The 24,917-nt window shown below is 50.3% G+C and overlaps 1 long non-coding RNA gene across 1 annotated transcript; it reads left to right on the top strand.

The window, feature by feature from the left end:
- Window positions 1-114: 114 nt before the first annotated feature.
- On the top strand, window positions 115-4,253 carry LOC121287235. Its single transcript, XR_005945163.1, has 2 exons — window positions 115-177; window positions 2,226-4,253. It is a non-coding gene; the product is annotated as an uncharacterized LOC121287235 (long non-coding RNA).
- The last annotated feature ends 20,664 nt before the right edge of the window (window positions 4,254-24,917 follow it).

Below are 24,917 nucleotides of genomic sequence, written 5' to 3' on the forward strand. Positions count from 1 at the left end.
GGGTGTCATCAGCCACGGCCTCTGCGGGTAGCTCTTGTCCCCAAGGAGCCAACCCTGCAGCCTCTGTGGACCCTGGAAGATGTCAGGGATCTGTGACTGACTGAGGATGTAGGAGTCATGCACACTTTAAAAAGGAAATTAGGAGAGCAAAAAGGGGGCATGAAAAAACATTGGCAGGTAAAGTAAAGGAAAATCCAAAGTTATTTTACAAGTACATTAAGAGTAAGAGGATAACTAGAGAAAGAGTAGGGCCCATTAAGGACCATAGTGGTAATTTGTGTGTGGAGCCAGAAGACGTAGGTAGGGTTATAAATAAATACTTTGCATCAGTGTTCACAAGTGAGAGGGATGACGTGGGTATGGAAATCAGGCAGAAGGACTGTGATATGATTAAAGAAATTAGCATAGAAAGGGAGGAGGTTCTAAGTGGTCTGGCAGGCTTAATAGTAGGTAAATCTCCAGGCCCGGATGAAATGTATCCCAGGCTGTTGAGTGAGGCAAGGGAGGAGATAGCAGGGGTGCTGGCAATAATTTTCAATACCTCTCTGGCCACAGGAGAGGTTCCCGGACTGGAGGACAGCCAATGTGGTACTGTTATTCAAGAAGGGAGGAAGGGATAAACCAGTGAACTACAGGCCAGTCAGTCTAACCTCAGTGATGGGGAAACTATTGGAAGCAATTCTGAGGGACAGAATTAATCTACACTTGGAGAGGCAGGGATTAATCAAGGACAGTCAGCTTGGTTTTGTTAAGGGGAGACCATGTCTGACCAATTTGATTGAATTTTTCTAAGAGGTGACCAGATGTGTAGATGAGGGCAATGCATTTGATGTAGTCTACTTGGACTTTTGCAAGGCTTTTGATAAAGTACCGCATGGGAGACTGATAATGAAGGTAAGAGCCCATGGGATCCAAGGCAATTTGGCAAATTGGATCCAGAATTGGCTGAGTGGCAGGAAGCAGAGGGTGATGGTCAAGGGGTGTTTTTGTGACTGGATGCCTGTGTCTAGTGGGGTTCCGCAGGGATCGGTGTTGGGTCCATTGCTGATTATGGTTTATAAAAACGATTTAGACTGGAATGTAGGAGGGTTGATCAGTAAGTTCGCGGAGAACACAAAAATTGGTGGGGTGGTAAATAGTGAAGAGGATAGCCTTAGATTACAGGAGGATATAGACGGGCTGGTCAGATGGGCTGATCAGTGGCAAAAGGAATTTAATCCAGATAAGTGTGAGGTGATGCACTTGGGCAGGACAAACAAGGCACAGGAATACATGATGAATGGTAGGACCCTGGGAAGTACCGAGGATCAGAGGGATCTTGCCCACTGGTCCCTTAAGGTAGCGGGTCAGGTAAATAAGGTGGTTAAGAAGGCATATGGGATACTTGCCTTTATTAGCTGAGGCATGGAATATAAGAACAGGGAGGTTATGCTGGAACTGTATAAAACGCTGGTTAGGCCACAGTTAGAGTATTGTGTGCAGTTCTGGAATCCGCATTATAGGAAGGATGTGATTGCACTAGAGAGAATGCAGAGGAGATTTACCAGGATGTTGCCTGGGCTGGAGAGTTTTAGTTATGAGGAGAGATTGGATAGACTGGAGTTATTTTCCCTGGAGCAGGGGGGATTGAGGGGGGACATGACTAAGGTGTACAAAATTATGAGAGGCATAGATAGGGTAGACAGGAAGGAACTTTTCCCCTTGGTGGAGGGATCAATAACCAGGGGGCATAGATTTAAGGTCAGGGGCAGGAGGTTTAGAGGGGACACCTGCTATCTGTTTATGATGTAAAATTTGCCCTTTGAATATACTCTGGGCAGAATTTTTGGGTTGTGGTGTGGATATGCGCCCGACCTGATCGGATGTGAAATCGCGTGAGATGATGTCTGGCGAACGTCCTGACATCATCTCGCGCTCGCGCAATATTTCGGTTGGTGGGCGTGCACAAAAGCCAGAGGCACGCCTGCTGACAAGAGACCAATTAAAGTTGCAATTACCTTTAATTTCATCTGGCCCGTCCAACCTTACGGTTGGCAGACGGGCTTAATCGGCCAGGTGGTCTTTGCATTTTTCTTCCATCCTCACCCATGGGCGGAATGAGGTTTCCATTATTAAATGAAAGAAAAAGAAAAATCTATGGACGTTATTTTTATAATGTATATGTTCAGGTGACAGATTGTGATGCTCTCTTCCTGATTTTAAAAACTTTATTTAATGTTTTTCAGATCTTCAGTTCCCTGAGGCAGCTCTCTGCCTTCAGAGAGATTTCTGTCAGCGCTCGCCTGCGATGATGTCAGCGCTCGATCTCCTCCCACCCCCACCCCAGCAGCACTGAGCTTTGGGGGCTGATCGCAGCCGCGCTCCACTTCCCAGCCGCTCCCAGGCCTGCCGATTGCACCCACCTGCCAACTTAAAAATACAGGCCTATCTCACTGCCAGAATTCTGATCAAGTGCTCCGTTTCTTTTTCAAAAGGGGGCACTTCAGCTCCTCGAACCTATTGCACAATTGAATTAGGTCATGGCTGATCTGCATCTTAACCCCCCCCATTTACCCTCCTTATCTCTTAATAGGAATCATGGAAAACAAATCACAGTACGGTAATGAAAAGGCCACATTGTTTTCCCAACAAAAATCTATCAGTTTCACGATTGAAATTTTCAATTGATCTGCAGCCTCAAGAACAAAAAGGGTGAAACCAAAGGGAATATGTGAAGGTTAGGAAAGAAGTCAAAACAAAATTAGGAAGGTAATGAGAAGCTACAAAATTAATTTATCAAGGAATTTAAAATATATAAAAAGTCTTTTACAGGCACATCAGTAATAAAAGAAAATTCCGATCAGGGTTCAGACTCACTTGAGAGATGCACCTGAAACACTCACTGATAATAACAACAAAATATCAGAAATATTGAAGAATTACTTTACCAAGAGAATTAACATGATGCAGGTGACATTAGATAAAGAGATCAAAAAGGATTGAAGACATTTAAAATAGAAAGGGGGGAGAGAAAGTTAATAAATAATCAAATTTAGACAGGATAAATCTCCTGGTTCAGATGGATTATATCTGTGCATATTAAAACTGAGGGAAGAGATAACAGAGGAACAATTCCAAGGGTACTTTCCCCCTAGGCAAACTTTCATCCACGATAAACAGTCAAAAATTAATGCAGTAAAGTGGTCCCACTCTCACATAACCACTAAAAATTGTCAAACTCAGAGGTAGTTGTAGTCTGCAGCCTGCCCTCAGCCCTCACTCTGGTCTCAGCCTCCCCGAGTTCCATTCCACTGCTCTGCTTCTGCAGCACCACGTTCCCTCAGTCCACGTTCCCTCAGTCCACGTTCCCTCAGTCCACGTTCCCTCAGCACCACGTTCCCTCAGTCCACGTTCCCTCAGTCCACGTTCCCTCAATCCACATTCCCTCAGCACCACGTTCCCTCAGTCCACGTTCCCTCAGCACCACGTTCCCTCAGTCCACGTTCCCTCAGCACCACGTTCCCTCAGTCCACGTTCCCTCAGCACCACATTCGCTCAGTCCACGTTCCCTCAGTCCACGTTCCCTCAGTCCACGTTCCCTCAGTCCACGTTCCCTCAGCACCATGTTCCCTCAGCACCACGTTCCCTCAGTCCACGTTCCCTCAGTCCACGTTCCCTCAGTCCACGTTCCCTCAGTCCACGTTCCCTCAGCACCACGTTCCCTCAGTCCACGTTCCCTCAGCACCACGTTCCCTCAGTCCACGTTCCCTCAGCGCCACATTCCCTCAGTCCACGTTCCCTCAGCACCACGTTCCCTCAGTCCACGTTCCCTCAGCACCACATTCCCTCAGTCCACGTTCCCTCAGCACCACATTCCCTCAGTCCATGTTCCCTCAGCACCACGTTCCCTCAGCACCATGTTCCCTCAGCACCACGTTCCCTCAGCACCACATTCCCTCAGCACCACGTTCCCTCAGCACCACGTTCCCTCAGTCCACGTTCCCTCAGCGCCACATTCCCTCAGCACCACGTTCCCTCAGCGCCACATTCCCTCAGCACCATGTTCCCTCAGCACCACGTTCCCTCAGCACCACGTTCCCTCAGTGTCAGTTAGATTTGTGCGCTCCATTCTGACACCTCTCGTGAGACCTCATTCTGGATCAGAAGATCCTCACCCAGGCGCTTGCCTTTCTGAATAGATGAACTTGAAGTGCCCCAACCCCGGGCACCCTGTTAAGTTGCTCGTGTTCATAATAAAGTCAAAGCGATATCAATTTGAAGTTTCACAATGCAGATGTCAGATTTTTGCTGTGATGTCGATACCAATGTATCCCAGCTGCCCCCTCTCCCCCACCAATCTTGCTATCCTTGGTGACTGCCTAGTTCGCCTGGTTGTTGCACTGGCCCTATTACAGATACATAAAAATTTTAGTAGAAAAATGAATAGTGCCAGAGGGACATGGACAGATAATGTGATTCCAATGTTTAAAAAGGAAGGTAGAGAAAGTCCATGCTTAGTGTCTGGTAAGAAAGGCAATGGCACCCTTTTTCATTCATTTATGGGAGGTGGGTGTCGCTGGCTGGGCCAGCATTTATTGCCCATTCCTAATTGCCCTTGAGAAGGTGGTGGTGAGCTCCCTTCTTGAACTGCTGCAGTCCATGTACACCCACAGTGCTGTTAGGGAGGGAGTTCCAGGGTTTTGATCAAGCGACAGTGAAGGAACAGCAATATATTTCCAAGTCAGGATGATGAGTGACTTGGAGGGGAATTTCCAGGTGGTGGTGTTCCCATCCATCTGCTGCCCTTGTCCTTCCAGATGGTAGCGGTTGTGGGTTTGGAAGATGCTGTCTAAGGAGCCTTGGTGAATTCCTGCAGTGCATCTTGTAGATGATACATACTGCTGCTACTGTGCGTCAGTGGTGGAGGGAGTGAATGTTTGTGTATGTGATGACAATCAAGCGGCTGTTTTGTCCTGGATGGTGTCAAGCTTCTTGAGTGTTGTGGGAGCTGCACTCATCCAGGCAAGTGGAGAGTATTCCATCACACTCCTGACCTGTGCCTTGTAAATGGTGGACAGGCTTTGGGAAGACAGGAGGTGAGTTACTCACCTTAATCATAGAAATAATAAGATAACACCTAGAAACTGAAACTATAATAAAGTGTATGAGCACAGATATCAAACGGGAAGGTCATGTTTGACCAAGAATACTGAATTCTTTGAAGAGTAACAGAAAACATAGATAAGGACAATGCAACAGACACAATATATTTAGATTTTTAAAAAACCTTTGATAAGGTGCATAGTAGGCTCATGACTACAGTCAGCACATGTGGCAATGGGAATGGCGATAAAGCTGGCTACAAAGCAGAAGTCAGAGAATAAGGGTTAAAGGTAGTTACTCAAATTGGCAAATGGTGGGAAGAGGTGTTTACAAGGATTGGTGATGAAATCACTTTTCTTCACCATTTACAGTAACAATTCGGAGTCCGGAATCAGTATAATTTCAAAAATTTGCAGATGCCACCAGATTTGGGGTGTTGGGATATAAGTACAGAGGATTGTGATAAAATACAGGAAGGCATCAATATACTTGCAGAATGGGTGCGTAATTGGTAAGTGAGTTTCATAGAGACAAGTGTGAAGTGATACCCTTTGGTGTAGAGAATAAAGAGGCCACCTACCCCTTGGAAATAAGGGCTAATAGCTCATTAAGGTGAATATTTGGGTGCTGGGGGTTGCAATTCACAATTTGGCTGCATCCATTCTCATTGAGGCAAGCAGCAGGAAAAGCTGAATGATCAAAGCACTGGGTCTAAGACAGCAGGAGATAGAGCCAAAACAGGAAATGCTGGAAAAACTCAGCAGGTCTAACAGCTTCTGTGGAGAGAAAAACCACTACCATCTTTCTCTCCACAGATGCTGTCAGACCTGCTGAGATTTTCCAGCATTTTCTCTTTTTGTTTCAGATTTCCAGCATCCACAGTATTTTGCTTTTAACAAGATGGAGCTGGCCTGTTGCTCTTAAAGAGGAGGTGTATTCAGTGGATGGGAGCTGCTGATGGCTGCCTGTACTGACACGACTTACAAGTAGGAGCTAAACAAGCGAAGAAGCAGAGAAGAGAAAAAGCTTCTAGATTCAAGGATGTGGTGCTGGAGACCTTGGTCATTGAGTTGGGCAGGAGAGACCATGTTTCTGCAGGAGTCAGGTAGCCCTTCAAGGATCATTCACTGAAGGCCAAGATGGTCAAGGCCCAAAGTCTGAAACCAAGAGCTTGGCAACAGTGCCGCAAGAAGTCCAATGACCTCACATGGATGGTCACAGTCAGTGAATGCATCTTCACAAAACATCTCCTACCCACCACATCACCAAGCTCCCTCGCTGCTCAATGCACCACGTCCCCATCAATCATCCAGCAGCACTCGCTGGCACTCAGGATTCACACATAACATCCAGAAAATCCACCTCGCCCTCACACACTTTCCCATGCTGCCAGTCTAACTCCACCTCTCGCTGCTTCCACATACCATCTATATACAATCACTGATGTTCTGTCCTCCTGAGGTCTTGCAGGACAAGGTGACCCAGAACCACCACGAGCAAAGGAAAACTATAGATACAAGTCTGCCTGTTTCTTCGGAGCCCTGCCAAGGAGATGGTTCTCTGCATCATGTGACTGATTGTGACAGAGCCCTTGACCATCCGGTGTAGCTGAGAGCATCCAGAATGAAGGTATGTAATTGCCTTATGCCCCTTCTCAAATTCTACTTCACCACATCCTGCTCATTTGCCAGTTTGCTGCCTTCTCACGCCGGGTGCCATATTTAAAGTGCAGCCGCGCACACACCTCTCAGTGCTTCCAGCCCAGGACTGCAGCACAGAAGACATGGCCCACAAAGGCAAGAAGACAGCAGACCCCCCGGTTCAGTGACATGTCCCTGGAACACCTTTTGGACGCCATGAAGGCCCACCATGATGTCCTCTACCCCACACTAGCTGCAGGAGGTCCAGCAATCCCACCACGATGGCAGTGGTGATCAGCGATGGTAGGTGATAGCAGTGGTGAACAGTGTGAAAAGACAGTGGCTGAACAATGGCCACCTTCAAAGAAAAAGTATCACAGGGAACGTCGAGGTATATTCCCTTGAAGGGTAAAGGTAGAACAAATAAATCCAGAGATGAAAAGGAAGAAGCGCACGTACCACAGATGTCAGGTAGAAATACAATGGAGAATCAGGCTGAATATAGAAGGACCAGAGGGGAAGTGAAAAAACTAATAAGATAAGTAAGGAGAGAGCATGAAAAGAGGCTGGCAGCGAACATAAAAGGGAATCCCAAGGTTTTCTATAAGCATGTAAATAATGAAAGGGTGGTAAAAGAAAGAGTAGGGCCAATTAGGGAAAGAAAAGGAGTATTGCGTGTGGAGGCTGGAGAAATAGCGCAGGTGTTGAACGAGTACTTTGCATCTGTCTTTACAAAGGAAGAAGATGCTACCCAGGCTGAGGTGAGAGAGGAGGCAACTGGTACACTAGAAGAACTTACAATCGCGAAGGAGGAGGTGTTAGAAAGGCTATATTTACTTAAAATAGATAAGATACCGGGTGAGATGCATCCAAGGGTACTGAGAGAAATGAGAGTGGAAATTGCAGAGGCACTAGTGATAATCTTGCAGTATTATTTAGACACAGAGGACTGGAGATTTGTGAATGTTACACCTTGTTCAAAAAGGGGTGCAAGGATAAAGTGGGCAGCTACAGACCAGTCAGTTTGACCTCAGTGGTAGGGAAACTTCTATAAATTGTGGTACGGGATAAAATCAATAATCACTTAGACAAGTGCAGGATAAATAAGGAAAGCCAGCATGGATTCATTAAGAGAAAATCATGGTTAACTAACTTGCTGGAGTTATTTGAGGAAGTAACAGAGAACATTGATAAAGGAAACGCTGTCGATGTGGTGTATATGGATTTTCAAAAGGCATTTGATACAGTCCCAAACAACAAACTTGTGAGCAAAATTCTAGCTCATGGAATAAAAGGGAAAGTAGGCACTTGGATAAGAAATTGGCTGAGTGACAGGAAACAAACAGTAGTGATAAATGGTTGTTTTTCAGATTGGAGGAAGGTTTGTAGTGAAGTTCCTCAGGGGCCAGTGTTGGGACCCTTGCTCTTCCTGATATATCAATGACCTAGGCTGTGGTGTTCAGGGCATGATTTCAAAATTTGCAGATGATACGAAGATTGGAAACGTCAACTGTGATGATGGGAATAGCCTTGAACTCCAAAAGAACAGACATGTTGGTGGATTGGCAGACAAGTGGCAGATAAAGTTCAGTGTAGAGAAATGTGAGGTGATTCATTTTGGCAGGAAGAATATGGAGAGACAATATAAAATAAAGGGAGAAACTCTAAAGGAGGTGCAGAAACAAAGGGACCTCTGTATATGTACATAGGTCATTGAAGATGGCAGGGCATGTTGAGAGAGCAGTTAATAAAGCATATAGAATCTTTATGACACAAAAACACAAAATGCAGGAAAAGCTCAGCAGGTCCAGGAGCATCTGTGGAGAGAGAAACAGAGTTAACGTTTCAAGTGCGTATGACCCTTCTTGAGAGTATCTTAGGCTTTATTAATAGGGGCATTGAGCACAAGAGTAAGGAGGTCATGTTGAACTTGTATAAGACACTAGTTAGGCCTCATCTGGAGAACTGGTCCAGTTCTTGGCACCATACTTGTGGAAGGATGTGAAGACATTGGAGAGTACAGAGGAGATACAGAATGACACCTGAAGAACTGTAGCTTTGAGGATAGATTGGAGAGGTTGGGACTGTTTTTCTTGAAGAAAAGAAGGCTGAGAGGAGACTTGATAGAGGGATTCAAGATCCTGAGGGGTGTGGACAAGGTAAATAGTGAGAAATTGTCCCTATTCAAGAGAACATCAAGAACTAGAGGGCACAGATTCAAAATAATTGACAAAAGGAATAAATGTGATGTGAGGAAAAAAATTTTCACCCAGAGGGTGATTGGAGTCTGGAACAAACTTCCTGAAAGGGTGGTGGAGGCAGGTTCGATCGAGATATTCAAAAGGGAATTGGGTTGCTACCTGAAAATAGAGAATGTGCAAGATTACGGGGATAAGGCAGGGGAGTGGGACTAGGTGGAATGTTCTTTCAGAGAGCCAGTGCAGGCTCGATGGGCCAAATGGCCTCCTGCATTGTAAAGATTCTGTGATACTGAGAAGAGGTTGGCCATCCAGTGCAGATAGAGGACGAATGATCTCATCCATGCCGCTAGGATAAGGCAACCATCCTATCACTCTAAACTCTCACACTCAAAAGCCCATCACATATTCACTGGCATCTCACTCACTGCCAGCTCAAGGAACATCACCACTCACGCACACCTTCACATCTCCATCTGGCCTCATCTCCTCTGGAGACTGCCTCCTCAGCCTGCACCATCTTGAGGCCACTTTCACAGATCAACATGTGCCCCCACACACACCCTGGGATTCCCCCCTTCCCCAGTACAGCCCTCACTCCTAATCCCCTTCCCTTGCCTGAGGCCACTTCTCCCCCTTTCCCAAGCAAGCCCTAGTCCTGCAGCCATTGAAAAGCCACCCCCACCATACGGCTGGTCTGGTAGGTAGAGACCCCCTAAAAGTGATGTGGTGCTGCCTGTGAAGCCTGGGGCTGATGACCGTGAGTGGCGAGTGCTTCCCGAGGCAAGGTAGGCAAACAAACCTCGAAGTCCTGAGAGAAGTGCAGCTCACCAGGTGCCTGTCGCTTATGTACATTTGTGAAACATGTTGTGTGCAATCACACTGATATGCCCGGATTGATTCAGCGTGGGGGGGTTGCGGTGGGCTTATAATGATATGCAGATTTATTACAATGAAGTTCCCAATGTCCAGCAATTGCAAACACGACCCGCCATTGACGGGCAGAGCAGACGCTAGCAAACTGGCTTCACAATGTCATGAAACATTTTTGGCCTTTTTGGCATATTGTCCACCGAACATACCCGATGCCAGTGGGCGCAGAAAATTCCACCCTCACAGTCGCTAACTCAGCTCCTGGCACAGTGCTTAGATGCTGCTATAGAGTCAGGATCAGTGCATGCTGGGTCACTGGGCACAAGTGGGCTACAGCCAGGCCAGAGGGAAAGGATAGTTCCTGTGCCAGCTCTCAGGAGGGCAAGGTTGCAGAGGCATTCTGCTGCAGGGGATACAGATGAAGGCTTCAATGGGGCGGCTGAAAAGGATGCACATTAAGATGCTGGATGCCTTGGCAGGCCCATCACAGAGTCTCTTGTCATTGTCAAAGAGCATGGAGAAGTCCAGCTCCAACTTGGTTACGGAGCTTGGAGTTCATCCTTTCCAGTGTGGAAGTGATGTCCAACTCCATGACAGCAGGACCATGATGCAGTGTCCGGTGGTTGTTTGTCTCAGTTTTCACTGGCATCCAGCATCGCAGGGCTGCAGTAGAAACTCAGAGGAAGGTCATGAGATGCATGCTTGCTACCACACACAGGCTCAGACTGCTGTCACTGTGGGAGGGACCTCAGTGCCCATTCTCTCAGCAGTCCAGCAATGTCTGCTCCAGCAAATTACTGCAATTATTGAAGCCCTGCCCTGGGGGAGTGGCAGTGCCTCCATGGATACAAACCTGCTGCCCTCATGCTCCCACCACTGCCACTCTGTCACTGCCCTGGCCGAGACTGCTGCTGCCCATGTTGAGGTGGTTCAGTCAAGGTCCAGAACTGCTTGGTGTCCTATAAGACCATCTACAGCCTCCCCCATTGAAAGTCAGCCCCCCTCCACCAGCCACGGTGGAGTCACTGGAGTAGCAGTGCTGAGGAGCACTAAGACCGGCAAAGGACCCAGAAAGACAGACCCAGAGGAGATGGACAAAGATGAATAGTTTATTTTTGCTTGTAGCATTGGATGTGTTGTTTGTTCAACATGTTACAGCGAAGTTTTTATTGCAGGGTTCTGGCTGCGATGAATGGGAAGGTGAGGTATAGTGAATGCGTTGATTGTCTGCAAAGAACAGGGCCCTGTGTACTAATATAGGTAGCTTCTAGTTAATACACAAGTGAAATGGATAGAAACATGCCTACACCACATGCACTACAGCGGTTCTGGAGGCAGCTCACCATCACCTTTTCAGGGGCAATTAGGAATGGGCAATAAATGCTGGCCCAGCCAGCGAAGCCCACATCTCATGAAAGAATAACATAAACTAAATGGAACAATTTGAAAGGGTTTGCAGGAACAGAGAGACCTGGGGTGTATGTACACAAATCTTAGCAGTCTTCTTAATTTGTCCTGCCACCTACAAACAGAGCCGCACGGGTTTCTTGGCTTTATAAATAAAAGCAGATTACAAAGGCAAGGAAGTTATACGCAACCTTTTATAAATCATTGGTTAGGCCTCAGCTGGAGAATTGTGTCCACTGCACTTTCGGAAGGATATCAGGGCCTTGGAGAGGGTGCAGAGGAGATTTACCAGGATGTTCCCAGGGATGAGGGACTTCAGTTAATGTGGAGAGACTGGACAAACTGGGATTATTCTCCTTCGAGCAAAGAACGCTAAGGGGAGTTGGAACAGAGGCAGTCAAAATCATGAGGGGTTTTGATAAGAGTAAATAAAGAGAAATTGTTTCCAGTGGCAGGAGGGTCGTAACCAGAGAGACACACATAGACGTAACTTCCAAGCTCCAGGGCATCGTAACAGGCGTTACCCCAAAGATGCACTGGGGAACCCCTCACACACCCAAGCCCAACCCTCCACCTGCCCCTGGAAGTTTGCAGTAAGGTTTGTACGGCTTTTGCCTGGGTAATTTCCCTGCACAGGAAACCCTCCGAAAATGTGATTTAAATTTTAAATTGTAAAAGGTTTGAATGGTTCCAAAAGTCTTACGGCAATAGTTACCCAGAAAAAGTTAGAAGAATTAAAACCGCTTCTAGCTTCTGGGTAACTATTGTACAGATACCCCCCAAACCCCCAAGGGTCTCCCCACACACCCCCAAATCCCAAGGGACTCTTCCCCCCCCCCCCCCCCCCCCCCCCCAACCCCTCCAACTATTCCCTACCCCCCCAACAGGCTTCCCCCCTCCCCATCACATGCCTTCCCTGACTCACTCCTCCCAAGGCCCAGACCTCTTTAGCCCAACCTGACTGGGCACCACTGCTCCCCGCACGGCCTGAGCCGACACCCCTACCTCCCCACCAAGGCATGACCTGACCCCCCCTGCCCCACCCGCCCAAGGCCCCACAGGCCCCCCAAAGCACAAACCAACACCCCCCCCCCCCTCCCCCACCACCCACTCAGATCCCACCTACTTACCTTATACACTTACTTTGTCAAAGACCTTTATGCCTGGCTGGAACTTTAACCTTACCTAACGGCTTTAGTGCCGCTAGTGCCATAGAAAAGGGAGGGCATGGCTTACTTCCCAATGACTCTACGGCCCTCAACACCAGGCCCTTGGAAGCACCGCACTACCCATATTTCACCCGGCCTGAGTCCGAAAGTCGGGTGAGATAGGATTGCCTGGATTTCAGGTCATAACTTGCGAGCAGAGTGGCAATCCGACTCAATTGCTACCCCATCAGAAGTTACAGCCCAAAATAATTGCCAGAGGAACCAGCAGTGACATGAGGAAACATTATTCTTTCAGACAATGAGTTGTTGTGATCTGGGATGTTGCTGTCTGAAAGAGCAGTGGAAGCAGATTCAAAAATCACTTTCAAAAGAGGAATTGGATAAATACTTGAAGAGGAGAAATTTGCAGAGCTATGGGGCAAAAGCAAGGATAGCTTTTTCACAGGTGTGATGGGCCAAATGCTGTATTTTATGATTCGATGTGGAGAGATCAGAGAATTCTACAGAATATTGTTATGACCAGTCCCCAGGCGAGGTCCCCCAATTTGCTAACTTTCCAAGAGGGACCCCAATTTTGTTCTGCTCCCGGGTGAGGAGGAATGAGCTGGCTCCCCTTCTTTATAAAACCCCCTCGGCTGGTCACAACAAGGTTTAACTAAAGGGGATCTCTTCCCTGCTGGATACCGTTTCCCAGTCCAAATGTATTTATGTTTTAGGAGACAATTTAACCAGGCTTTTCTGAGTCAAAAGAAAGAGTAAGTTTCATAGTTACTAAAACCCCCGAGAAAAAATAATAAAAGCACAACACACATGCACACAGATCAGAAATGAGAATTTACAAGTCCAAATAAGACTTTTAAAAGATATACAAATCAGTCTTTGGCTTTTCCTTGAGGTGCAGATGGCAAAACGTTGTGGCTGTTAAGTTGGGTGATTCCGGTACACCTGACTTTGGCAGATTTGCAGTTGGTTTGGAGACACTTGGTTCTGCAGGGTAGCTGAAGAGGCTGTCCTATTTCCCTTTTTAATTGTGGCTTTTCCTATCCTTGCCTCCAGCAAGAGAGAGAGACTTTGCCAGCAACTGCAGGGGGGATGACTTTTTCTTCTTCTTGTTATCACACCCGGCAAACCAGCTTTTTAACTGATTTTCCCCTGTGTATTCCTTTAAGCAAAGGAAACCATGTCTTTCCCCCAGAGTCTGTTTTCTTTCATCTCTGACCATCTTACATATTCTGACATATGAATCAACTGGAGATGGATTTTAGATGACTGCTGGGACATGGTAATCAGTCTTTTGTCTCCGCAACCACAGGAGATTAAAGTTCAGTCTTTTGCATCTTTCCTATCTCCCTCTCAAGTTTCCATGTTCTCTCAGGGCAGGTCTGTCAGTATAATCCATATAGGAATTTTCCAGGAAGTGGTCACTTTACATTTTCAGCCATCTTTTGTTCTGTGTCTGCTTCAATTTCTTTAAAAACATACGTCTTCCTTAAAAAGTTCAATATGCCCATAATTAACTCATGGCTGTATTCAGCTTTTCATGACAATGTACAGCACAGAAGCAGGCCATTTAGCCCAACTCCTCTGTCCTGGTGTTTATTTTGTCTGTGCTAGTGTTTATACTGGTTTGTGCTAGTCTGTGCTGGTGTTCATATGAGTCTGTGCAAGCATTTATATCAGCCTGTGCTAGTGTTTACACTTGTCTGTGCTAGCGTTATATTAGTCTGTGCTGGCATTCATGCTATTCTGTGAGGGAGAGAGAGGCGGAGGGAGGGAGAGAGAGGCGGAGGGAGGGAGAGAGAGGCGGAGGGAGGGAGAGAGAGGCGGAGGGAGGGAGAGAGAGGCGGAGGGAGGGAGAGAGAGGCGGAGGGAGGGAGAGAGAGGCGGAGGGAGGGAGAGAGAGGTGGAGGGAGGGAGAGAGAGGTGGAGGGAGGGAGAGAGAGGTGGAGGGAGGCAGACGGAGGGGAAGAGAGATGGAGACAGGGGGAGGGCGAGGCAGGGGGAGGGCGAGGCAGGGGAGGGCGAGGCAGGGGAGGGCGAGGCAGGGGGAGGGCGAGGCAGGGGGAGGGCGAGGCAGGGGGAGGGCGAGGCAGGGGGAGGGCGAGGCAGGGGGAGGGCGAGGCAGGGGGAGGGAGGGGGTGAGGGAGGGAGGGGTTAGGGAGGGGGAGGGGAGAGACGGAGGAAGAGAGTGAGGGGGGGAGAGGTAAGGGGGAGAGGTAGGGAAAGAGAGCAATGGAGGGACCGGGAGACAGTGAGGAAGGGGAGGGAGAGAGAGTGAGGGACCTAGATGGAGTGAAAAGAAGGGGTGAGAGAGGGAGGGAGATGGAAGGTGAGGGATGGAGGGAGAGGAATGGAGGTAGAGAGGGAGGGAGAGAGAGGTGAGAAGTGGGTGAGGGAGGGGCAGGAGAGCGGGAGATAGTGGAGGAAAGGCAAGGAGACAAAGAAAGAGCAGGGAGACTGAGGAAGGGGAAGAGAGAGGCCAGAGAGAAAAGGAGAGAGAGATGGAGCAGAGAGAGAGGAAAAACAGATAGAGGGAGAGGGAGAAAGAGAACAGAGAGGAAGAGAGATTGAGAGACAGAGGGAGGGAGAGTAGAGAGGGGGAGCGAACAGAGAGAGGGAAAACATAGACTGAGAGAGAGGAAGGGAGGGAGAGAGAGAATAGAGAGGCAATTAGATAGAGAACAGAATGAGAGGGAAAGAGAATGAACAGAGAGAGAGGGAAACTGAGAATGAGAGAGAGAAAACAGGGAGAGAGAAGGCAGAGAGAGGGAGAACAGGGAGACAGAGAAAGACAACAGGGAGAAGGAGAGAGCGAGGGCAAGAGTGAGAGAACGGGGAGGAGGAGAACAGAGAAGGGAAGAAAGAGAGAGGAGAAGAGTAGAGAAGGGGAGAGAACAGAGTGAGGGAGATCAAGGAAGGGAGAGAGAGAGAATGGAGAGGGAGGGAGACAGATAACAGAACGAGATGGAGGGGGAGTGAGGGGGAGAAAGAACAGAGGGATAGAGATAGCACAGAGAGCGGGAAAAGGAGAGAGGGAGTGAGAGCACAGAGAGAAGGAGAGAGAGAATGAGAAGGAAAACAGAGAGGGAGAGAGAACAGAGAAAAGGAGAGAGTGAGAGGGAGGACAAGATTGAGAGAACAGGGAGAAGGAGAACAGAGAGAGGTAAGGAGGGATGGGGAGAGAGGTAAGGAGAGATGGGGAGAGAGGTAAGGAGAGAGCGAGAGAGATAACAGAGAGAGGGAGGGAGACTGGAGAGGTGGAAAGAACAGAGTGAGGGAGAACATACAGTGAGGGAGAGGAAGGGAGAGAGAGAATGGAGAGGGTGGGAGGGAGACAGAGAACAGATTGAGAGGGAGAGGGAGGGGGAGAGAGAAAAGAGAGGAATAGTGGTAGCACAGTGAGAGGGAAAAGGAGAGAGGGAGCGGGAAGGAGTGAGAGCACAGAACGAGGGAGGGAGGAGGAAAGAGAGAACATAGAGAGGCAGAATGGGGGGGTGAGGGGGGAAATGGAGGGAGGGAGTTAGAGAGAGAACAGAGAGAGGGAGAACAAAGAGAGAGAACAGAAAGAGGGAGAAGGGCAGAGGGAGTGGGAAGGAGAGAGAATGGAGGAAAGAGCAAGAACAGAAAATGGGAGGGAGAGAGAGCACAGAGAGAGGGAGGTAGCAAAAGAACATAAGAACATAAGAAATAGGAACAGGAGTAGACCATTCAGCCCCTCGAGCCTGCTCCGCCATTCAATAACATCATGGCTGATCCTTGTGTTTGGATTTCCAGATTGCCATCTAACCCCGATAACCTTAGATTCTTGTTAGGCAAGGGAATCAATCTACCTCTGCTTTAAAAATACTCAGTGACCCTGCCTCTTCCGCCTTCTGAGGCAGAGAATTCCAAAGTCACAAAAAATCAGAGGAAAAATTTCTCCTTATCTCTGTCCCAAAGGTGACCCCTAATTTTAAAACAGTGCCCCTCTAGTTCTGGACTCACCCACAAGAGGAAACATCCTTTCGATGTCCACCTTGTCAAGGCTGTTCAGGATCTTGTTTACTTCAATCAAATCACCCTTCACTCTTCTAAACTCCAGTGGAAACAAGCTCAGTCTGTCCAATCTTTCCTCATAAGACAACCCACTTATTCCAGATATCAATCTAATAAACCTCTTTTGAACCGCCTCCAAAGCATTTACATCCTACCTTAAATAAGGAGACCAAAACTGCACACAATATTCGAGGTGCAGTCTCACCAATGCCCTGTATAAATGAAGCAAAATATCCTTAATTTTATGTTCAATCCCTCTTGCAATAAAGGATAGCATTCCATTAGCCTTCTTAATTACTTGCTGTACCTGCATGCTAACTTTTTGTGACTCATGTACTAGAACATCTTGATCCCTCTGCACCTCAGAATTATGCAGCCGTTCTCCATTTAAGTAATACTCTGCTTTTTTGTTCTTCCTGCCAAAATGAACAACTTCACATTTTCCCACATTAAACTCCATTTGCCAGATCTTTGCCCGTTCACTCAACCTATCTATATCCATCTGCAACCTCCTCATGTCCTTTTCACAACATACTTTCCTACCTATCTTTGTGTCATCTGCAAATTTAGCTACCATGTCCTCACTCCCCTCATCGAAGTCATTGATGTAAATCCTAAAAAGTTGAGGCCCCAGTACAGAGCCCTGTGTGACTCCACTCATCACATCCTGCCAATCAGTAGGAGACCCATTTATGCAAACTCTCTGTTTTCTGCCAGCCAGCCAATCTTCTATCCATGCTAATATATTACCCACTACACCATGCACTTTTATTTCCTGTAGTAATCTTTACTAAATGTCTTCGGAAATCCAAGTACAGTATGTCTATAGGCTCCCCATTATCCACTGCACATGTTACTCCTTCAAAAAACTCTAATAAATTCGTTAAACATGATTTTCCTTTCACAAAACCATGCTGACTCTTCACAATTGCCTTGAGCTCTTCTAAGTGCCCAGCTATAACCTCCTTAATGATTGATTCTAATAACTTCCCCAAGCTAACTGGCCTATAGTTTCCTGTTTTCTGCCTCCTTCACTTCTTGAATAGATGGGTTATATCTGCTACTTTCCAGTCTGATGGAACCTTTCCAGAATCTAGCGAATTTTGGAACATTAACACCAACGCGTTCACTACCTCATTAGCCACCTCTTTTAAGACCCTAGGATGTAATCCATCGGGACCCAGAGACTTGTCAGCCTGCAGCTCCATCAATTTGCTGAGTATCATTTCCCTAGTGATTTCAATTACACCAAGTTCCGCTCTCCCTTTCACCTCCTGATTTGCAGCTATTACTGGAATGTTTTTTTGTATCCTTTATAGTGAACACAGAAGCAGAATATTTGTTCATTTCTTCCACCATTTCCTTATTATCTACTATTAACTCTCCACTGTCACTCTCTAGAGGACAAACACTCATTTTACTTACTCTTCCTTTTTAAGTACCTGCTGAAACCCTTGCTATCCATTTTTACATTTCTAGCTAGCTTCCTCTCATACTCTAATTTCTTTCTCCTGATTAACCTTTTAGACATTCTCTGCCATTTTTTATATTCTGTCCAGTCATTTGTCCTGCCACTCATCTTTGCAGAGTTGTATGCTTTTTCCTTAAGTTTGATGCTTTCCTTAACATCTCTAGTTAAGAGATGTTGGTCCTCCCCTTAGAATTTTTCTTTATTGTAGGAATGTACTTATTCTGAATACTCTGAAATATCCTCTTAAATGTCTGCCACTGCTTGTCTATTGATCTATCCTCTAGCCTCGTTTCCCAGTGCACTTCAGCGAGCTCAGTTTTCATCCTCACATAGTTGCCCTTATTTAAGTTTAAGATACTAGTCTTAGACCCACTCATCTGCCTTTCAGGGAAGGAGAGAAAAGAGAGAGTGAGGAGGGAGAGGGAGGGTGAGAGAGAGGGAGGAAGAGGAAAAGAGAGAGAGAACAAGGGGAGGGAATAGGGAGAGAAAGAACAAGGGGAGGGAATAAGGAGAGGGAGGACAGAGAGAATGAGGGGGAGAATGCAGGAGAGAGAGAGAACAGAGAGGCAGAAAGAGACAAGGAGAGATAGAACAGAGTAGACAGAGGGAGATAGAGAGAGAGAGGGAGAGGGAAGGACATTGATGGAGAGAGAACAGAGGGAGCAAGGGAGAGAGAAGGGGTTGGAGAGAGCCGGAGAGAGCCAGAGAGAGGGAGGGAGAGAAAACAGATGGAGCAGGGAAGAGAAAGGGAGGGAGAGGGAAAAGGAGGGAGAGGGAAGGGGGGGAACAGAGAGAGGAAGAGGGAGGAGGAAGAAAGGGGGAACAAGAGAGGAGAGAGAGAACAGAGAAAGGTGGAGAGAGAGAGATGGAGAGAGAAAGAGGAAAAGGGAAAGAGAGGGAACAGGCAGAAGAAGAGAGGAGAACAGAGAGAGCGGGAGAGAGAGAAAGGGAGAGGAAGGAGAGAGAGAGCCAGGAGAGGGAGAGAGAGAGAAGATAGAGAGAGAACATAGAGACAGGGCAGAGGAAGGAGAAAGAGGGGGAGGGAGGGAAAGAAAGAACAGCAAGAGGCAGTAGTAGAGAGGGAGGGTGAGGTAGAGAGAACAGAGAGAGAGAGGGATGGAGGGAGAGAGAGGGAGAACTGAGAGAGGGAAAGCAAGAACAGTGAGATGGGGTAGAAAGAGAACGAAGAAAGAGCAGGAGAGAGAGAATAGAGAGGGAGAACAGAGAGAGGGAGAGAGAAGGAGCGCAGAAAGATGGAGAAGGAGACAGAGAGGGAGGAAGGGAGAGTGAGAACAGAGAGAGCGAAGTTGAGGGAGGGAGAGGGCTGACGAGAATGAAAACAGAGAGGGAAAAGGGGAGAGGGATGGTGTGAGTGAAAACAGAATGGGAGATGGAGAGATGGAGAGAGAATAGAATAAAGGAGAGAGAGAACAGAGAGTGAGAGAGGGAGAGAGACAGAGAGAGCAGAGTGAGGGAGAAAGCAAAAGGGAATAGGAGATAGAGAAACAGAGAGGGAAGGAAAGAGAGAGAGAGAACAGGGAGACGAGGGGGAGAGAGAGTGGAGATAGAGGAAGGGAGAGCGAGAAAAAAGGGAGGGACGGAGAGAGAAAACAAAGGGAGGGAGAGAGAGAACAAAGGGAGGAAGAATAGAGAGCATGGGAGAGGAAGGAGGGAGAGAAAAGAGAAAGGGAGAAGGAGAGAGGGGAGAAGGAGGGAGAGAGAGAGATGGAGAGAAAGATGAGAGAGGGAGAGTGAAGCAGAGAGGGAGCAGAGAGAGAGGGAGAGAAAACCAAATGGGGGAGCGAGAGAATGGAGGGGGAAATAGGGGGACGGAGAGAACAAGGGGAGGGAGAGAGAGAACGGGGGGAGGGGAGAGAGAATGGGGGAGGGAGAGAGGGAACAGGAGAGGGAGAAAGAGAACGGGGGGAGGGACAGACAGAACAGGATGAGGGAGACAGGGAACGGGGGGAGTGAGAGAGAGAACAGGGGAGGGAGAAAGAGAACGGGGGGAGGGAGAGAGAGAACAGGGGAGGGAGAAAGAGAACGGGGGGAGGGAGAGAGAGAACGGGGGAGGGAGAAAGAGAATGGGGGAGGGAGAAAGAGAACGGGGGAGGGAGAAAGAGAACGGGGGAGGGAGAGAGAGAACGGGGGAGGGAGAAAGAGAACGGGGGGAGGGAGAGAGAGAACGGGGGAGGGAGAGAGAGAACGGGGGAGGGAGAGAGGGAACAGGAGAGGGAGAAAGAGAACGGGGGAGGGAGAAAGAGAACGGGGGAGGGAGAGAGAGAACGGGGGAGGGAGAAAGAGAACGGGGGAGGGAGAGAGAGAACGGGGGAGGGAGAGAGAGAACAGGATGAGGGACAGAGAGAACGGGGGGAATGAGAGAGAGAACGGGGGAGGGAGAGAGAGAACGGGGTAGAGGGAGAGAGAGAACGTGGAGGAGGTAGAGAGAGAACGGGGAGGAGGGAGAGAGAGAACGGGGGGAGGGAGAGAGACAACTGGGGGGGAGGGAGAGAGAGAACGGGGTGGAGGGAGAGAGAGAACGGGGAGGAGGTAGAGAGAGAACGGGGTGGAGGGAGAGAGAGAACGGGGTGGAGGGAGAGAGAGAACGGGGAGGAGGTAGAGAGAGAACGGGGAGGAGGTAGAGAGAGAACGGGGAGGAGGTAGAGAGAGAACGGAGTGGAGGGAGAGAGAGAACGGGGTGGAGGGAGAGAGAGAACGGAGGAGGTAGAGAGAGAACGGAGTGGAGGGAGAGAGAGAACGGGGAGGAGGTAGAGAGAGAACGGAGTGGAGGGAGAGAGAGAACGGGGTGGAGGGAGAGAGAACGGGGTGGAGGGAGAGAGACAACTGGGGCGGAGGGAGAGAGAGATAACGGGGGGGAGGGGGAGAGAGAGCGGGGGAGGGAGAGAGAGTACGGGGGAGGGAGAGAGAGTACGGGGAAGGGAGAGAGAGTACGGGGGAGGGAGAGAGAGTACGGGGGAGGGAGAGAGAGTACGGGGGAGGGAGAGAGAGTACGGGGGAGGGAGAGAGAGTACGGGGGAGGGAGAGAGAGTACGGGGGAGGGAGAGAGAGTACGGGGGAGGGAGAGAGAGTACGGGGGAGGGAGAGAGAGTACGGGGGAGGGAGAGAGAGTACGGGGGAGGGAGAGAGAGTACGGGGGAGGGAGAGAGAGTACGGGGGAAGGAGGAGAGTACGGGGGAGGGAGAGAGAGTACGGGGGAGGGAGAGAGAGTACGGGGGAGGGAGAGAGAGTACGGGGGAGGGAGAGAGAGTACGGGGGAGGGAGAGAGAGTACGGGGGAGGGAGAGAGAGTACGGGGGAAGGGAGGGAGAGTACGGGGGAGGGAGAGAGAGTACGGGGGAGGGAGAGAGAGTACGGGGGAGGGAGAGAGAGTACGGGGGAGGGAGAGAGAGTACGGGGGAGGGAGAGAGAGTACGGGGGAGGGAGAGAGAGTACGGGGGAGGGAGAGAGAGTACGGGGGAGGGAGAGAGAGTACGGGGGAGGGAGAGAGAGTACGGGGGAGGGAGAGAGAGTACGGGGGAGGGAGAGAGAGTACGGGGGAGGGAGAGAGAGTACGGGGGAGGGAGAGAGAGTACGGGGGAAGGAGGGAGAGTACGGGGGAGGGAGAGAGAGTACGGGGGAGGGAGAGAGAGTACGGGGGAGGGAGAGAGAGAACGGGGTGGAGGGAGAGAGAACGGGGTGGAGGGAGAGAGAGAACGGGGTGGAGGGAGAGAGAGAACGGGGTGGAGGGAGAGAGAGAACGGGGTGGAGTGAGATAGAGAAAGGGGGGAGGGAGAGAAAAGAGGGAGAAAGAGAGGGAGAGAGAAAGGGGGCAGAAAGAGAGGGAGAGAGAGAATGGCGAGAAAGAGAGAAAACGGAGTAAGAGAGGGAGAAAGGGTGGAGGGAGAGGGAGAACAAGAACCAGGGAGATAGAGAACGGGCAGAGGGAGAGAGAGAACGGGGGAGGGAGAGAGAGAATGGGGAGGAGGTAGAGAGAGAACGGGGGAGAGAAAGAGAGAGAACGGGGGAGAGAGAGAGAGAACGGGGGAGAGAGAGAGAGAACGGGGGAGAGAGAGAACGGTGGGAAGGGAGAGAGAGAACGGGGGGGGGAAGGGAGAGAGAGAACGGGGGAGAGAAAGAGAGAAAGGGGGAGAGAGAGAGAGAAAGGGGGAGAGAGAGAGAGAACGGGGGAGAGAGAGAACGGTGGGAAGGGAGAGAGAGAACGGGGGGGGAAGGGAGAGAGAGAAAGGGGGAGAGAGAGAGAGAAAGGGGGAGAGAGAGAGAGAACGGGGGAGAGAGAGAACGGTGGGAAGGGAGAGAGAGAACGGGGGAGAGAAAGAGAGAAAGGGGGAGAGAGAGAGAGAAAGGGGGAGAGAGAGAGAGAACGGGGGAGAGAGAGAACGGTGGGAAGGGAGAAAGAGAACGGGGAGGAGGTAGAGAGAGAACGGGGAGGAGCTAGAGAGAGAACGGGGAGGAGCTAGAGAGAGAACGGGGGAGAGAGAGAGAGAACGGTGGGAAGGGAGAAAGAGAACGGGGAGGAGCTAGAGAGAGAACGGGGTGGAGGTAGAGAGAGAACGGGGAGGAGGTAGAGAGAGAATGGGCAGAGGGAGAGAGAGAACACGGGGTAGGGAGAGAAAGAATGGGCGGAGGGAGAGAGAGAGAACGGGGGGAGGGGAGAGAGAGTACGTGGGAGGGAGAGAGAGTACGGGGGAGGGAGAGAGAGTACGGGGGAGGGAGAGAGAGTACGGGGGAGGGAGAGAGAGTACGGGGAGGAGGTAGAGAGAACGGGGAGGAGGTAGAGAGAGAGAACGGGGAGGAGGTAGAGAGAACGGGGAGGAGGTAGAGAGAACGGGGTGGAGCTAGAGAGAGAACGGGGAGGAGGTAGAGAGAGAACGGGGAGGAGGTAGAGAGAGAACGGGGAGGAGGTAGAGAGAGAACGGGGAGGAGGTAGAGAGAACGGGGAGGAGGTAGAGAGAACGGGGTGGAGCTAGAGAGAGAACGGGGAGGAGGTAGAGAGAGAACGGGGAGGAGGTAGAGAGAGAACGGGGAGGAGGTAGAGAGAGAACGGGGAGGAGGTAGAGAGAGAACGGGGAGGAGGTAGAGAGAGAACGGGGAGGAGGTAGAGAGAGAACGGGGAGGAGGTAGAGAGAACGGGGAGGAGGTAGAGAGAACGGGGTGGAGCTAGAGAGAGAACGGGGAGGAGGTAGAGAGAGAACGGGGAGGAGGTAGAGAGAGAACGGGAGGAGGTAGAGAGAGAACGGGGAGGAGGTAGAGAGAGAACGGGGAGGAGGTAGAGAGAGAACGGGGAGGAGGGAGAGAGAGAACGGGGAGGAGGGAGAGAGAGAACGGGGAGGAGGGAGAGAGAGAACGGGGAGGAGGGAGAGAGAGAACGGGGAGGAGGGAGAGAGAGAACGGGGAGGAGGTAGAGAGAGAACGGGCAGGAGGTAGAGAGAGAACGGGCAGAGGGAGAGAGAGAACACGGGGTAGGGAGAGAAAGAATGGGCGGAGGGAGAGAGAGAGAACGGGGGAGGGAGAGAGAGTACGGGCGAGGGAGAGAGAGAACAAGAACGGGGGAGGGAGAGAGAGTACGGGGGAGGGAGAGAGAGTACGGGGGAGGGAGAGAGAGTACGGGAGAGGGAGAGAGAGAACAAGAACGGGGGGAGGGAGAGAGTGAAGAGAGGGGAGGGAGAGAGAGAGAATGGGGTGATGGGAGAGAGAGAACGGCATGGACGGAGAGAGAGAACGTGGGAGGGACAGAGAGAAGGGGGGATGGAGAGACAGAACGGGGGGAGGGAGAGGGAGAACAAGAATAGGGGAGAGAGAACGGGGAGGAGGTAGAGAGAGAACGGGGAGGAGGTAGAGAGAACGGGGAGGAGCTAGAGAGAGAACGGGGAGGAGGTAGAGAGAGAACGGGGTGGAGGGAGAGAGAGAACGGGGTGGAGGGAGAGAGAGAACGGGGAGGAGGTAGAGAGAGAACGGGGAGGAGGTAGAGAGAGAACGGGGAGGAGGTAGAGAGAGAACGGGGAGGAGGTAGAGAGAGAACGGGGAGGAGGTAGAGAGAGAACGGGGAGGAGGTAGAGAGAGAACGGGGAGGCGGTAGAGAGAGAACGGGGAGGAGGTAGAGAGAGAACGGGGAGGAGGTAGAGAGAACGGGGAGGAGGTAGAGAGAGAACGGGTGGAGGTAGAGAGAGAACGGGGAGGAGGTAGAGAGAGAACGGGGAGGAGGTAGAGAGAGAACGGGGAGGAGGTAGAGAGCGAACGGGGAGGAGGTAGAGAGAGAACGGGGAGGAGGGAGAGGGAGAACGGGGAGGAGGGAGAGAGAGAACGGGGGGAGGGAGAGAGAGAACGGGTGGAGGTAGAGAGAGAACGGGTGGAGGTAGAGAGAGAACGGGGTGGAGGGAGAGAGAGAACGGGGTGGAGGGAGAGCGAGAACGGGGTGGAGGGAGAGAGAGTACGGGGGAGGGAGAGAGAGTACGGGGGAGGGAGAGAGAGTACGGGGGAGGGAGAGAGAGTAAGGGGGAGGGAGAGAGAGTACGGGGGAGGGAGAGAGAGTACGGGGGAGGGAGAGAGAGTACGGGGGAGGGAAAGAGAGTACGGGGGAGGGAAAGAGAGTACGGGGGAGGGAAAGAGAGTACGGGGGAGGGAAAGAGAGTACGGGGGAGGGAAAGAGAGTACGGGGGAGGGAAAGAGAGTACGGGGGAGGGAAAGAGAGTACGGGGGAGGGAAAGAGAGTACGGGGGAGGGAGAGAGAGTAAGGGGGAGGGAGAGAGAGTACGGGGAAGGGAGAGAGAGTACGGGGGAGGGAGAGAGAGTACGGGGGAGGGAAAGAGAGTACGGGGGAGGGAAAGAGAGTACGGGGGAGGGAAAGAGAGTACGGGGGAGGGAAAGAGAGTACGGGGGAGGGAAAGAGAGTACGGGGGAGGGAAAGAGAGTACGGGGGAGGGAAAGAGAGTACGGGGGAGGGAGAGAGAGTACGGGGGAGGGAGAGAGAGTACGGGGGAGGGAGAGAGAGTACGGGGGAGGGAGAGAGAGTACGGGGGAGGGAG

Source organism: Carcharodon carcharias, chromosome 14 (genome assembly GCF_017639515.1).
Source record: "Carcharodon carcharias isolate sCarCar2 chromosome 14, sCarCar2.pri, whole genome shotgun sequence".
In the NCBI taxonomy this organism is placed as follows: Eukaryota; Metazoa; Chordata; class Chondrichthyes; order Lamniformes; family Lamnidae; genus Carcharodon; species Carcharodon carcharias.